Source organism: Rhinoderma darwinii, chromosome 4 (genome assembly GCF_050947455.1).
Source record: "Rhinoderma darwinii isolate aRhiDar2 chromosome 4, aRhiDar2.hap1, whole genome shotgun sequence".
In the NCBI taxonomy this organism is placed as follows: domain Eukaryota; kingdom Metazoa; phylum Chordata; class Amphibia; order Anura; family Rhinodermatidae; genus Rhinoderma; species Rhinoderma darwinii.
Window position 1 is genome coordinate 385,885,120 of NC_134690.1, and position 16,162 is coordinate 385,901,281.

Below are 16,162 nucleotides of genomic sequence, written 5' to 3' on the forward strand. Positions count from 1 at the left end.
CGCATACAAATGTCACTAATACATTAGAAATAGTCACAAAACTCGAATTTCATATTTCACTCATACAATGGACATACACTACACCAATCATTCACTCTATGAAAATCAAAACACACCTGTCACTACCTGTTCCTATAAAACATACAAGAACTTATAGACAAATGGTGTTCATGGTTCCCGATTAGTCAAAAGAGACAATACCTAGACAGCAGCTAAAACAAGAGGGACGTGCACAGTAAGAATAAAATTTCTTACTCACCGGCATTGTGTGCAATTCCCTGTTGTTTCCTCAGCTGTTGTCCACCTTCGATTGTCTCCTTGGATCTGTGTTGGGATCCCGGACAAAAGCCCCCAGGAAATGTCATTGCAGAATTTACCGTATTTTTCGGACTATAAGACACAGTTTTTAGCAAGAATAAATCTTGCTAAAAGTCCCTGCATCTTATAGTCGGCAGTCAAGGGATCCAGCAGCGCCAGGCCCCCTGATCGCTTCTTACTTAACCCCTTCCCGACTCATGATGTGTTGGCTAATCAAGGGCGGGGAGGGGATGATGTTTGGAGCGGAGCAGGCTCAGGCGCTGAGCCCGCTCCATACACTGCATGTCTCAACTGTGTTTTACAGCTGACACGCTGATCTAATGGCCAGGAACAACGATGGCGCTGTTCCTGGCCGTTTAACTAGTTAAATGCCGCGGTCAATAGCGACCGTGGCATTTATAGGGGTCTTTCCATGATGGACATTTATGACATATCCACAGGATATTTACCTGTTTTCTTTTGTAAACTGCTGATTCTTTGCCCTGGCATGCGGGCTACTGGCAGTACATCTATAAATGAGACACCCCTCCACCATTAGGGTATGTTCACACGGCCTATTTACGGACGTAATTCGGGCGTTTTTGCCCCGAATTATGTCTGAAAATAGCGCCTCAATAGCGCTGACAAACATCTGCCCATTGAAAGCAATGGGCAGACGTTTGTCTGTTCACACGAGGCGTATATTTACGCGCCGCTGTCAAAAGACGGCGCGTAAATAGACGCCCGCGTCAAAGAAGTGACCTGTCACTTCTTTGGCCGTAATTGGAGCCGTTATTCATTGACTCCAATGAATAGCAGCGCTAATTACGGCCGTAATGGACGCGGCGTTCAAGCGCCTGCACATGCCGTTACGGCTGAAATTACGGGGATGTTTTCAGGCTGAAACATCCCCGTAATTTCAGCCGTAACGGACGCCCTCGTGTGAACATACCCTTAAGCCCCGCTCATGTGTCCGCGAAGCCATGCTTTACTAAGCTGCTCCTATCCTTAACTGTGATTCAACTTAACAATAACCTGATGCTCACCCCTCTAACCCTTCATCTCCTGCTATCTACAGTGGCTGGACTCCCCCTTCCCACAACAGGCTACTTGCAGATTCAGACTATATGTGTGTATCACCCATGTCCTCTTGTCATGTTGGTGCTTGTGTTCACCACTGCCCGACACAGACTGTGTAGGCGGCCAGCAGGCGGCCCACTGTTTACCGGCCCATCTGGCATTTGCCAGGATTGCCAGATGGCCAGTCCGGCCCTAATGGTGGTGTCCCGACTTTCCCCCAACAGCGGATGAAGGGGGAGAGAAGGGTCGGGTTTGTTGGATTCCAACATTTCTGCTTCTTTTATTTGCAAGGAGATAAACTGCTGCCAGAAAAGTCTGGCAATGGCTTTACTTATTCTCCCTTTTGAGAACACATGCATGCTTGGCTCAGGGAGGTCGGGGGGAATATCTTTCTGAAATGTATGGCTAGTATAAGATTTAGACAGTGTAATCTTAGACAAGGCAGTCAGAAAATGTGCCAAATTTATCGCAGTAGTGCTCTCTGTATGATATATTTGACACAGTTAGCTAGACATGTAAGACACTTTTCTCTTCCTTATACCACCTCTTGGATGGCTAGTTTCCGGCAGTTATTAGCGGCCCAAATTTTGGCACAATTCAGGTGCGTGGTAGCCTTTTAAGGCACACCCTATTTTTATCTCGACCACGCCCCCATTGTTGGACGAGGCCTAAAAAGTTAGTTAGTGGGGCTCAATTTGGATAGCAAATCTGCCCTATACTGTCCTTTCTCCCTGCAATAACACAGTACCCAAATGCCTCCAGAGGGAAAGCCGTTCTTTCCAGTGGGTCTCAAGTCTGGCTAATGGGGGAGGTTTAATCAGTGGGCCAGCGTCTAAAACCTCCATGTATAGCACTTATAAAAAAGTTTCAAAACTTTTCAAATTATTTCAGTTGATTAGATCTAAATAATAAAAATCAATGGTAGGGGGTGGGTTTGGGTGGGTGAATTAGTTGCTTTATGTATAGTATCGTTTTTTTCTTTCTTTTTTTTCTCCTTGTTTAAATTTCTGATATGTTACTGTAAAATGTACAATTGTGATTTACATCTTTAATAAAAATCAATGGGAAAAAAAAATCAATAGTCTATGTATAATTATTCAAATGTATTTTACTTTTTTTTGTCAAATTTTAAATCTTGTTTTTGTGTAGCAGTAGAATAAATATCCACAACATAATTTACTTTAAGCTTCAACAATCTGTTCTTATTAATTTCCTAATCTATCTTTAGGCCCTGTTCACACAGAGTTTTCTGATGCGGCTATCACCGCGGAAACCGCATCGGAAACCTTGGCAAAAAACAATCGAAATCGCCTCCCATTGATCTCAATGGGAGGCGGAGGCGTTTTTTCCCCCGAGTGGATTTTTGTTTACCGGGAATAAGAAGCGACATGACCTTTCTTCGGGTGTTTCCGTCTCTGACCTCCCATTGACATCAATGGAAGGCAGAGAAAGCAATTTTTGCTGCGTTTTTTGCCAACGGCACTCAATGGCTGCGGACAAAAAATGCAGCGAAAAACACAGCTAACAGTATGCAGGCAGGTCAAAATCCGCCTCAAAATTCCAGAGGGAATTTCTAGGCAGATTTTTCTGCCTGCAAAAAAACTCCAGGTGAACAGGGCCTTATAGTCGTGAGAGTTGCTTGTTCTGATGCTAAACTCCAAACTATGTGCAAACTATGCGTTAAATGATAAAATACTGTCTGCCTTCTGCCTCCACTAGAGGGAGTTTAGGAGATTATTGCATACTATTTTAACATTGCATAAAACAGTTGGCAGTAACATCTCCCCCTAGTGGCAGCCATAATGCAGTCATTCACTTGAGGCCTTATGCAACCATGATATCTTTATTAATGCATATTATGGAATAACACGGTACCTCTACCCACTGAAATATACCATCCCATCAGAAAAGTAAGGCCTCACATTTTGTTTTAATAAAGATAAAATTCCTGATATTTTTTATTATATTTTTTTTACATTTTTATATGATATTTTTGCCTTACATGCACAGCTTATTTTACCTTTTGACTTCAACAGGTTAAAACTTTTTCTAACTTTCCAAGTACATAAGTCATGTTTGTCTGTGTGGTCTGTTACTTCTTAAGACTAATTATAATGACTTTAAGTTTAAGTGGGAGTAACATCCATGTGCCCAGTGTATGTAATTTAAAAACACATTTAGAAAACTCACCATATTTGCAAAGGTTAAACCTGTCTTCAAATGTTTGTATAGAATGTAATTTAAACTCTCCGTTCTGCTTATCCAGCATGACCTTGGTCCAGACAATGATTTCTAAGGGGAATTTTAACTAATCGGGTATTTCCCATAAAAGGTTGCATTGTTTTTGATAGCCAGTAGTCATAAATATCTTATATAATCTCAATAAATTACATGGAAGTGGCTAAATCATTCAAGTATTAATTCTAAATCTCTAGGAAAAGCTAAAGTCCTATCTAAGTAAACAGCCTAGGTCTTTTGTTAATCAGTTTGGCATGTCATCGTAAGGACATAAATTCAGGGTTTCAGATTTTTTTTTAAACTTTTTTCCTTTCGATTTTGATTTCCATGTTCATGTTATGCAATAAATGAATACTATAGAAGAAAGAAAAAGGAGAACTATGAAAAGGTAGAAGGACAAGTGGGGTAGCTATTGAAGTTATAGACATTGCAGTGGCACCCGTGCCCCTTATCAGGAGATGCATATGGGCCGCGTGCTACAGAAAAAGTATCATAACTGTGCACCTTGAAATAAGCCTTTAAACAGCTGTAGGAATAACAATCATATAATTGATCCCTATGGCAAACGATAATGTCAATGCAGTAAAATATGGGGCAAAATTTTTTTAATATGGTATTTTGTAGCTAAATAACCAATTCTACTGGAGGTTTACGTGATACATACGTGTAACGGTGTAATTTCATTCTTGAGTCTTGTAGTAGAATTTTTGAAGCTTTTTAGGTGGCACGTGTAAAAACTAGGGCAAAGGACAACTGCTAATTTAGAGGCTCCAATGGCTTAGGTGCCATTAAAAAAAACCTGATAAACGCTGATTGGTTATTTTTTGTAAACTGCTCTGTTTGTCCCTTCTCCAAAAAAAAAAGTGCAGTTATAAAGGGTGATTTTATACTTTTATTAAAAATAGTGCCCACATACCTACTTTTACATGGGCAACACACCTGTCTCTGCACAATGGTATAGACAATATATGAGTTTTGTTCTGCAGCATTTATAGGCTAATAATGGAAGAAAGATGTCTCTGGGCACATGACCCTGCCCTACCAAGTCATGTAGACTGTCCCCTGCCGTGTCACATGATCCCATCTTCGCACATGACCTGGCACATCTTCTTTAAACGACCTCCTTTGCATAGAGAATGGAAAGTAGCATTCATATAATAGCCTTTTCTACGTTCTATAGCATCCCATTATACTGTTACGGGCAAGGGATCGGACAACATATACAGTACATCAAACTGTTCAATTGACATTAATCTAAAAAAGCATAATGAAAAACATTTCTTTTTGAGCAGGGCAGATGCTTTTCTTGAGGCATTTTTACTCAGATTGATGTCAATAGAATAACAACTTAGATAACCGATGCAAAAATATATGTTTTGTCCAATCGCTTCAGCACAGAAATAAAACAGGTTCACACACTTAAAATAAGATGCTAGTGTGAATGTGGCTTACTGTATGTGTTTGGGTTCTGCAACTACAAGATCCAAAAAACTAACTGAAAACTAGAGGTGTAACTTGAATACTCCTGGGCCCAAATGCAAAATCTTTATAAATGTCCCCCACCTATTATGTGCCATTTGTATTACTGATGTTTTCTTATGTGGCAGAAGGGCCCACTCGGGCACCAGGGCTCTATTGAAACAGCTACATTTGATCCCCTTACATAGCAACCCCCAAGTTTAAAACATCTAGTTATAAATATATATTATTTTATGGATCAGTTGTACAAAAAATAAAAAAACAAATGAAGAGTAGTGTGAACCTTGTCTCAACTACAACATCTATCACTATGTTTTTACTATTAAATTTAATTAACCCCTTAAGGACAGGGACAATTTTGGCCTTGAGGACAGAAAAACTTTTTGATTTTTTTCTTCTTTGCATCCCGGCCCAAAACATTTTTATTTTTTATTCAACGTAGCTATTTGAGAGTTTGAAAGACATGTTCATTGTTGGTATAGATACATCGACGATGTCTTCATGGTTTGGAATGGTACAGATGAGCAGTTAAAGGACTTTGTTAGAGTACTTAACTGCAATGACCATAATATCAATTTTACATATACTGTCAGTTTTCTTGATCTTATGATTCGGAAAAATAATGATAAACTAGAGACAAGCACTTGCACAAAGTCCACTGCAGGTAACACACTTCTGCTGGCACAAAGCCACCACTCAAAATCCCTTATACGGGGCATCCCAGTAGGTCAGTTCTTGCGTCTTCGCAGAAATTGTTCCAACCTGTATAACTTTAAGAAAGAAGCCCAGGACCTGGCCTTACAATTTAAACAAAGGAGATACTCAGGAAAAAGTATCAAACGTGGATACAATAGGGCTCTACATACTGACAGGAAAACCCTTTTGTATGATCATAGCCAGGAGAGAATAACGACTGATCCATTAAACAACATGACCCCAACCCCCATTACACCAAATAGAGTTAGGTTCATATCCAGATTTGGACAACATTGGGGAAAGATAAGGGGGATTTTACTAAAGAACTGGTCACATTTGACACTTTGTAAAGAAATACAAGATATGATAGGTGAATACCCAAGTATGACGTCTAGGAGAGCTCCGAATTTGTGTGATCTCCTTGTTAGATTAGAGTTCAGAAGGTCAGACATTACAGTATGGCCACAACACCCTTTAAAAGGGATGTTTAAATGCGGCACATGCTCACAATGCAAATTTGTCAAAAAATCCAATATGTTCTTTGATTCCACTGGTTGTAAAAAATTCAATGTACGAGGCTTTCTTAACTGCCGCTCCTCTATGGTTGTCTATTTTATTTACTGTCCCTGCGGAAAAATTTATGTAGGGAAAACCATATGGGAGGTACAACTGAGGGTCTTTGAACATATAAGAGATATAAAAAATGGAGATGAAAGGAGCCCTCTAGCTATGCATTTCAAAGAATGTCATGGACAATCGCCAGACGGGCTAACATTTACGGCCATTCATCAGCTTCTCAGAGATAATAGGGGTGGTAACCGTGATCGGCTGCTGCTCCAAAAAGAAAGTTTGTGGATTTATAATTTAAAATCTTTAAACCCCTTGGGACTGAACAACGAACTTAAGCTCCATATGTTCCTTTGATGTGGCCTGGGCTCCGGGACTCCGCCTACACGACTGTACCCAGTGTGTGGTCTGACTCCTGGAGCCCAGCCCCCATCCTTACCTCTTTATGTTTTTTTCCCCTTTCTCTTTTTATTCCTTTCTTTCTTCCCTTTTTCTTCCTTTTTTCCTAATTATTTTTTATTTTTATTTTTTTGTAATATTTATTTATATTTATTTTTATATTTATTTTTATTCATTTATTTTTTATTTTTTTATTAATTTTTCATTTAATTTATTATAATTTTTGGGAGATATCCAGCCAGACATAACTTGAATTTGATTATCAACATAAAAAACAAATGTGTATACTCACCCGAAGCCATTTGGTGCACTTGGGGTTAACCTGGATAGAATAGCACCGACACTAATGCTTGATTGGTTGCTGATCTATTCAAATAGATGACCAACGCTAATTTTCCTATGCACGCTCTGAGGAAGTCATATGGTGACGAAACGCGTCAGCGTATTGCCTTTGGTCTGACATCACATGCCGGGAATGTGTGAACCTATCCACTATACTGCTTGAACACATGTGCGATCTAAGCTATGTTGGGTATGTTATGCTCTGCTGAGTCCTGCACGGATTAAATACGCTGGCTAGCCTGCTGCTATTTGGGCTCCAACTGCACACTTTCTACAAACCACAAAAGGACATATACAACTGGGACGGGCCATCTTTATTCTCAGCTATGGCTGAAATTGCCAGTGGGAACTGATGGCCATACACTGACCAACATTGCAGAGACTACGTCTGATAGCGATAAGTATACGCTTTGGAAATATGCATTGACTGACTGCAGTTGCATTTTCTCCATGTTATGTTATGTGAGCCATGCTAAAATAGCCACCAAAATACTGTGGATATAATAACGCTTAATCATTGCTGTCTGTTCATGCTGACACAACTGACACAATTACGACTTAAGAGGCAAAATATTCATTATGTGTAAGCAGCACATCCGTTGCTTACACCTATGTGGAACATGTCAGCTGGATTATTCACTCTTGCTTCCCTTATCACTGGACGGGACTATACCTAGCCTAACATTCGTATCAGCCATATGTGATTCAATTTGTTCAAGCATTACCTTATGGTTGCAATTTTATGCAACATTGTCGGTTGCAATTATATGCAACATGGTTTGGGCATAATATATATGCTCTTATATGTGGGCTACTTATTTTTGACCTGGCCGGGCTTGTGACGTCTATATATGTTTGTTATTTATGTAAGTGTTTTTTGTGTTGTGTTATTTTGTGATCTAGACATAGGACTGCAACTGATTTAACCTTGTCATATTTATTTAATTAATTTTGTTCATAAATGTTGATATTTTTATAATTACGCTGAGCCGAGTGCCTGTCTTTCCTGTGGTTATTCCCTGATTATTTTCCCTCCCCCTCCCCTTTTCCTTTTTCCCCTCTCTTCCGTCCCTTTTCATTATTTTGTGATTATATCGCTGTTGCTCCCTGGTTGGGACCATGCTGACTGTACTGAGCTCATGCCCATTTTTATTATGATCTGATTTCTTCATATTTTCTATTTGAGAGTTTGTTTTTTGCGAAACAAGTTGTATTTTATGTAGGTGACATTTTATATGAATTTTTATTTTACCAAAAATCTAGAAAAAAAGCAGTTCCAATGCAGGTTTCATTTTTTTTTACAGCATACAGCGATCATCATAAATGACACTATAAATTTGTTGTGCAGGTCGTTACGGTTGTGATGGTACCAAATATTTATGTAATATTTTAAGTTTTGGGACTTATACCTAATATAGTTAATGTTATTGTAAAAAAAATGTGCATTTGTGTGTAATTTATTTACAGATTTTTTTAATTTAACATTACTTTTTTCATTTAGATTTTTATTTTTGAACTTCAATGCACTGGCTAGTGGCATAGCTATATTGGTCACAGCGGTTGCAATTGCGACCGGGCCCCTAAGCCAGGGGGGCCCACAGGCCCACGTCACGACTCTAAGACTGGCCATAAAATTTATTCTTTAATGAACTCCTTCTTTAAACAGCGCGATGTGCTGCAGCGTGTGTTTCTACAATCCTCCCCTGTCTCCTCCCCCCTTGTGCTCTGAGGCACTTGATTGGAGGAGGCAGGAGAGGAGGATTCTAGATACACACGCTGCGGCACATGCGCTGTGTAAGGGCCTAGGTGTAAGTGCAGGACAAGCCTGTTTTACGCAGTTAAATTTAGTTTTTTTGCTCTTATCTAGCCTGTGTTTAAAGAGAACCTTTCACCTCCCCATACTTGTGCAGCTGAGTGCAGCATGTATTGGGCAGGGCTGCACAAACCCTGGGGCACTTTACATTTTGTTTCTACCTCCCACCGTTATTTAGATATCGGTGCCGTTATATTTGGCGCCCAATATTTAAATAACCCCCTGAACAGTCAATGGGGCGTGTACTGGCAAGGGGGCGTGCTACTAAGGCTGTGACACTGTCCAATCAGATATGGACAGTGCTACAGCATGAGAGAGTGTGCGATTGCAGTCTTTTCATCCGAACAAGCAAGGGGGCGTCACTGCTACGGACAGAGCTGTGGAGAGGAGAGCATGCTCTCATCTCCAGCTCTTGTGAGAGATCAGTCTTGTACTTTGTCTGACGAACTGGCAAGGGGGCGTGTCACTGTCCGTAGCACTGACACGCCCCCTTTCCTGTTCGGCTGAAGAGACTGCAATCGCACACTCTCTCATGCTGTGGCACTATCCATATCTGATTGGACAGTGTCACAGCCATAGTAACACGCCCCCTTGCCAGTGCACGCCCCGTTGATTGTTTAGGGGGTTATTTAAATATCGGGCGCCAAATATAACGGCACCGATATCTAAATAACGGTGGGAGGTAGAATTTTTTTTTAAAGTGCCCCAGGGTTTGTGCAGCCCTCCCCATTACATGCTGCACTCAGCTGCACATGTATGGGGAGGTGAAAGGTTCTCTTTAAAGCTTGCTGTCTCTCTATTTCTGGAATGGGAGGAAGTCTTACAACCTGCTCCCATGTGACTACCGGCAGAGCTACTCCCCCACGTATCCACAGTAAGGTAGTAGCTGTCATCAATCATCTCCATGATCTGTAAGTAAACGAGAGTTTACTTACAGAAGGAGAAAATTTAGATGTGATAGCGGTGCAGACCCGACTCTGATAAGGCTATGTTCACATCTGCGTCAGTGCTCCGTTCCGACATTCCGTCTGAGCTTTCCGTCGGAACGGAGCCCTGACTGACACAAACGGAAACCAAAGGTTGACCATTGATTTCAATAATGATGGATCCGGTGTCAATGGTTTCCGTTTGTCTCCGTTGTGCAAGGGTTCCATCGTTTTGACGAAATCAATACTGCAGTCAACTACACTATTCATCCCGTCAAAATGACGGAACCCTTGCGCAACGGAGACAAACTAAAACCATTGGCACTGGATCCGTCACCATTGAAATCAATGGTGATGGAAACGGAAACCTATGGTTTCTTTTTGTGTCAGTCAGGGCTCCGTTCCAAAGGAAAGCTCAGACGGAACGTCAGAACAGAGCCCTGACGTAGATGTGAACGAAACCTAACAGGTGTCATAATTTACAGCTCTAGGCAAGGTAGGGACAAGATACTAATAAGGGGGCTAGAGGTTACTGAGGGTCATTACATGGCACATTACAGGACGACTTCTGACAAGCACTGACTAGAGTATGTGACCCAGCTCTGCTCAGGAGGGTGGATATGAAGCACTGCTGGAGGACATATCCATGGGAAGCTAGACATAAAACAGGCTGCCCTACAGGTTTATTAGACATTATTTAGTATCAGAAGCATTTTCTCGAATAGCTTGCAATTAAATAAAATAATCAACTACCCAGGGGGAATTTGTACTGTGTAGGAGCACATAGATGGCATCTATCCCTTTGTGGCGGCACAAAGAGGGTATTAATACTGTGTGGGGGCAGAATGGAGTTCACTATTACTGTGGGACACAAAAGGGGAACAAGTATGTGTGGCACAAAGAGGGCCACCATTTCTTTGTAGGAGGCACCCATAGGGACATTGGAGGTAGCAGAGGGATGAAAAGTTTGTGTGCAGAGGAGTCGGGGCTGGAAAAATACATCTTGGTGGTCTGGCCCAGAGAAGTAAAGGGAAAGAAAGCAGCTAGATGTCACCTGTGAGTCACTGGATGTAACTGTAATCACTTTTCTCTATGTAGAACTGTTATCTGACTGTTATTTAGTGACTACATTATTTATGTATACAGACATACATAGGGCTGAGTCGCTGTATCTAAGCCTGCCATGTTATTAAAGTATGCTATATAGATATATAATTAACACACCACTTATATGATGTCACTAAAGTTGTTGCTAGCGTGAGATCGTTGATAACATCTTGTTGCCAGAATATTATTATTTTAGCAACGCCTCCGAAGATGTCACTTTAGCGACACTGCAGGTATGGAATGTTGAAGGGGAGGAAGAATACTGCAGCAGGAAAGGGCAGGGAGAGAATACAATGGCGGATTATCAATGGGCATTTTGGGCAGCCACCGGGGGGCCCGAGGGGCCCATGGCCGCCCCAAGCACAATGCGTTTTTGCCACGATTTTGCAGCGGATCGGGGCAAAAACCGCGACAAAATGGCTATGTGTATGTCCTGTAAATGACCTGCAGACATAAGGTCACATGACCTTATGTCTGCAGTTCTTTTTACTGATTATAGACCTGCTGGTCACATGACCGCAGGTCCTACAACAGAAGCAAGAGAAAAGACCGTAAGGTGATGTGCGAGGTAAGTATAAGGGGATCATGGATTTGTTTAAGGGGCCTGGGCTCTGTGTTTAGGGGGTCTGTATTTAGGGGGGTCTGTATTTAGGGGGTCTGGTCTGAGGTCTGTATTTAGGGGGTCTGGTGTCTGTATTTAGGGGATCTGTACTGGGGTCTGTATTAGTTTAAGGGGTTTGTATTTAGGGGGTCTGCATTAGTTTAAGGGGTCTGTATTTAGGGGGTCTGTAGTATTATTTAGACTCTGTATAGCTTTCATATATATATATATATATATATATATATATATATATATATATATATATTTCTGTACTGTTTGGGTGTCATTATTTCTGCACTGTGTGTCAATATTATTTGACCTCTTTGTGGCTTGTTATTTAGGCATTTAATCGCTGTATTACTTATGCACAATATGCCAGTGTTAGGTTCTTTTCACATCTCGACTTTTAATTAAGTTCTGTGCAGATGCTAGGTAAATCTCCCAGTGTATACGCCAAATGTATACCCTGACATATGCAACTGCCATATACTTCCATACTCCACTCATAGACTCCCATTGTAGTTGAATACGCATTTCAATAGAATGAAAAAAAGGTATGCCGACGCATACCACACAAACATATGCCAACAGGACACCCTTTGGCAAAAGTTGGGTCAATTAAAGTCTGTAAATGTGTTTGGCAGGAGCATTCCCCATGTATATACCAAACCAATGATAGAAACAAGATGGGAACTAATGCAAATATTTTATGATGGTATTATTTTGCTCCATGTGGCAGTATAACTTGTAAACCTCATGGTAGTATTATTAAGGTACAATATGTTAGTATTATTTAAGTATAGATAGTATCCAGGTCCATAACACCTCCACAAGGCAATCTTGGCCTTTGCCTCATCCAAATTTCGTAATTTCGTAAATTATGTAAAATATTCATAGAATGTGTTATACTATGTATTATAACACTAATGTTTTTGATACAGTATTCCTCAACTATTGTTAGAAATAATTTTTTATTTGTTATATTGTTGTTTGCTTAGTTTTTTATACTGTATGTATACTTTGATCTTAAATTTAATACATATTTATCTGTAATACTTTAGTACTCATTCAATGAAAGGTTGATAAAATATGATATTCATTACTTATGTACAGACGTTGTCTAACATAAATCTAAAATTCTAGTTAATATACATGTATATATTTTGTAAGATGACATTGAAAAATTATGACATGTCATAACTCTTTCAAATGAAGTTGCTTTGTGAGCCTGTACATTTAAAATCAACACCACCCTGAACTTTAGGGTTGGGCGAGTCAAAGCATAGAGGGAAAACAATTCCGAGGAAGTTCTGGAAATTGTCATTGAAAGTGCAGTTCCCATTTGTTTGTTGTCTCACAGGCCATAATTAAAGTAGAAACAGAAAAGACAACACAATAATACAAAAGGCTGTGTGGCGGGACTGAATCTTTTTTCACAGAAAAAATAAATTTTCATGAATTAGATTTTTTTTAAATAAATACTTATGTATATATATATGTATATATATATATGTATATATATATATATATATATATATATATATATATATAGAATTTTTTCTTGGACAGCAAAAGAAATACAATCTGACATGTTCATTCAATATCTTAATGTGTCGAATGATATGAAGAATTAATATAATTAAAAATAGTAAGGCTAAATATTAGTTGAACCTGAAAGTGTCTTCAGTGAAAACAATATATTAAAAATTAAAACAAAATTAAATAAAAGTAAACAAAACATTAAAAAACTAAAATAACTTTAAAAAATATAATAAAATAAAAAAATGTGAAATAATAAAATGAAAAGAGAATTTTTCTAAAAAAAAATCTATATTTATCTATAGATTTATTATATATATTTTTTTATTTTGTTTTGAATGTTAGATTCATGGATGCTAAAGTAATGAAATAGGTGCACATTGAGCTCATTAAGAAAATGATTTATTGCAATTTCCTTTTACTTTGCACCCAGCTTGGCAATATTTTCAGTCTCAGGTCAAAAAGACCTGGCTAGTCTCAAACCTGACTACACAGACCATTTAACACTGTCACTCGCTTTGACCAGCTTAGTCAATGTCTCCTTCTGTTTTTAAAGTAATGGTGCTATATATTTTCTAGATATCAAAGAGCCAACATAAAGGCACCTGGGGATTCTGGTATGGTTATTTTAACTTGCTTCAAAGCAAGGAGTGTTGATGAAGTCTAAGTGTTAAATGCAAAGTAAAATAGCAAATTTGAGAGATTGTAATAACTATGGAGAACTATGATAACAGAGGCTGGACACAGAAAACTCATACATTGGTTGATTTGTTTTAAAAGCTCTGTTCAATATTTTCTGTAGATGTTTCTTTGGTCAGGTAAGAGTAACGTTTTTGTTGAATATTTTTGTATATTGATATTAATGTGGCAAAGCCTAGGTGAGCAACGTTTTCCAATAAAGGTGCTACGGAGCCAGGTGTGGGTTCCGAGGAGGTTGCAATGCACTGCCTGCTTTTCTTGACCACAACTTACTGGGACCAGAGTACAGGAGTCTCCACAATCAATGGCAAATACATGGCCCGTGGCAAAAAACATTCTACCAACCCACAATGCACCCTCACTCTTAACAGGATATGCCATAAATGTCTGATATATTCGGGTCCCATTTCAAGGATCCACACCTATAACTAAGAACTAAGGAACTAAGGTCACCCTTCTCCCGTTTTGCTTGGTGCTGCGGCATCAAGCTGCCGATTCCTGGTGGGAACTTGTGGACAGAGAACTGTGCATGCACTCAGCTCTCTCTATTCTGTTATGGAACACGTGGGCAGTGCTTGCTCGGCTGTTTTCGTAAATCCCATTGAAGAGGCTAAAGAGAGCCGCGCGCATGCACAGCTCTCTGTTCCCTTAGTCCCCGTCTGGATTCCCTTAGCCGCCACACTAGGTGCTGTGACGAACACCTATCAGATATATGCTATAAAAGTTGGGAATGCCTCTTTAAGATTATAATATACAAGGGTGCGTCTATAATGAATCCGCACTCTGGCTGTAAAATTTATTTTAATCAACTTTCAGAAAAGACAAATACATCATTTTCCGACATAATCTCCCTGCTTTTCAATACACTTTGTCCATCTATCAACAAGCTTTCATATTTCCACATTAAAAAATGTTTTAGACCGAGCAGCGAGCCACGAATGCACTGCTGTCTTCACCTCTTCATCAGACGTGACTCTTCGTCCTCGTAGGGCTTCTTTCAGTGGACCAAACAGGTGATAATCTATCCAATAGAATCAGTTCACTTGCATGCTCAATGTTGTTATTGGTCGTGGACGGGCGTCTGCTCCTTCTTCATGGCTGACACGTGTGCGACCTTCCTTTAACTTCTCGATCTATTCATACACACTTCTTCATGACAAAACACTTTCTCCATACTGTGCTCAAAGTCTTAGATAAATATCTGCACCAGACCCACCCTCAGATCACAAAAAACGAATCACTGCATGCTGATTTTCTTTCGCATCGCAGTCACAAATAAACAGACGTAAAATGTTCAAACCTGCACAGCACTGACTGGGGGAGGGGACAGAGACTTCTTCCAATTAACGGCAGTCACGACCGCAGAGCTCTGAAGACTTCCCGGCATCTCCTTCCTCGGAAATGCTTGCGCGCACCGCTCTTAAAGGGCCACCACACGCACCAGGAAACCCTTCCCCAACCTATCTCAGCTCTCCTGGAACTTTAAAAGGAACTCCTTCCTTGCCTGAGCAATGTTGTGTCCTCCTTATGTTTGTCTTGCAAATGGTTCCTTAGCTGTATCATGTATCCTGAATCCGATATCCAGTATCTGTGTCCGGTTCTGATGCCAAATCGAGTGTCCAAGATGACTTCACCATCTGTGTCCGGTGTCCGTGCCAAATCAAGTGTCCAAGACGACTTCACCATTTGTGTCCGGTGCCCGTGCCAAGTCCAGTGTCCAAGACGACTGCACTACTCCTGCCCGGTGTCCTAGCCAATTTCCATTGTCCTGCACATGCCTGCTTCCCCTGATTGTCTGGCATATACCCTCCTTTACTTTATCATCACTGACTCTTATAGACTCGTTTTATCAGCAGCTGCTTCATTACGGCGGAGTGGCCCAGTGTGTCCACATACCTTCCAGTCGTTACACTGAGCTTTGTTCTGGGGCTGTATTTATGTACTGAGCTTGGTTCTGGTGCAGTATTTATGTACTGAGCTTGATTTTGGTGCAGTATTTATGTACTGAGCTTTGTTCTGGTGCTGTATTTATGTACTGAGCATGGTTCTGGTGCTATATTTATGTACTGAGCTTAGTTCTGGTGCTGTATTTATGTACTGAGCTTGGTTCTCGTATTGTATTTATGTACTGAGCTTAGTTCTTGGGCTGTATTTATGTACTGAGCATGGTTCTGGTATTTTATTTATGTACTGAGCTTAGTTCTGGGGCTGTATTTATGCACTGAGCTTGGTTCTGTGCTGTATGTATGTACTGATCTTAGTTCTGGTACTAGATGTATGTACTGAGCTTTGTTCTGGTGCTGTATATATGTACTGAGCTTCGCTTAGGTACTGTATGTATATATGTACTGAGCTTGTTTCAGGTACTGTATTTATGTA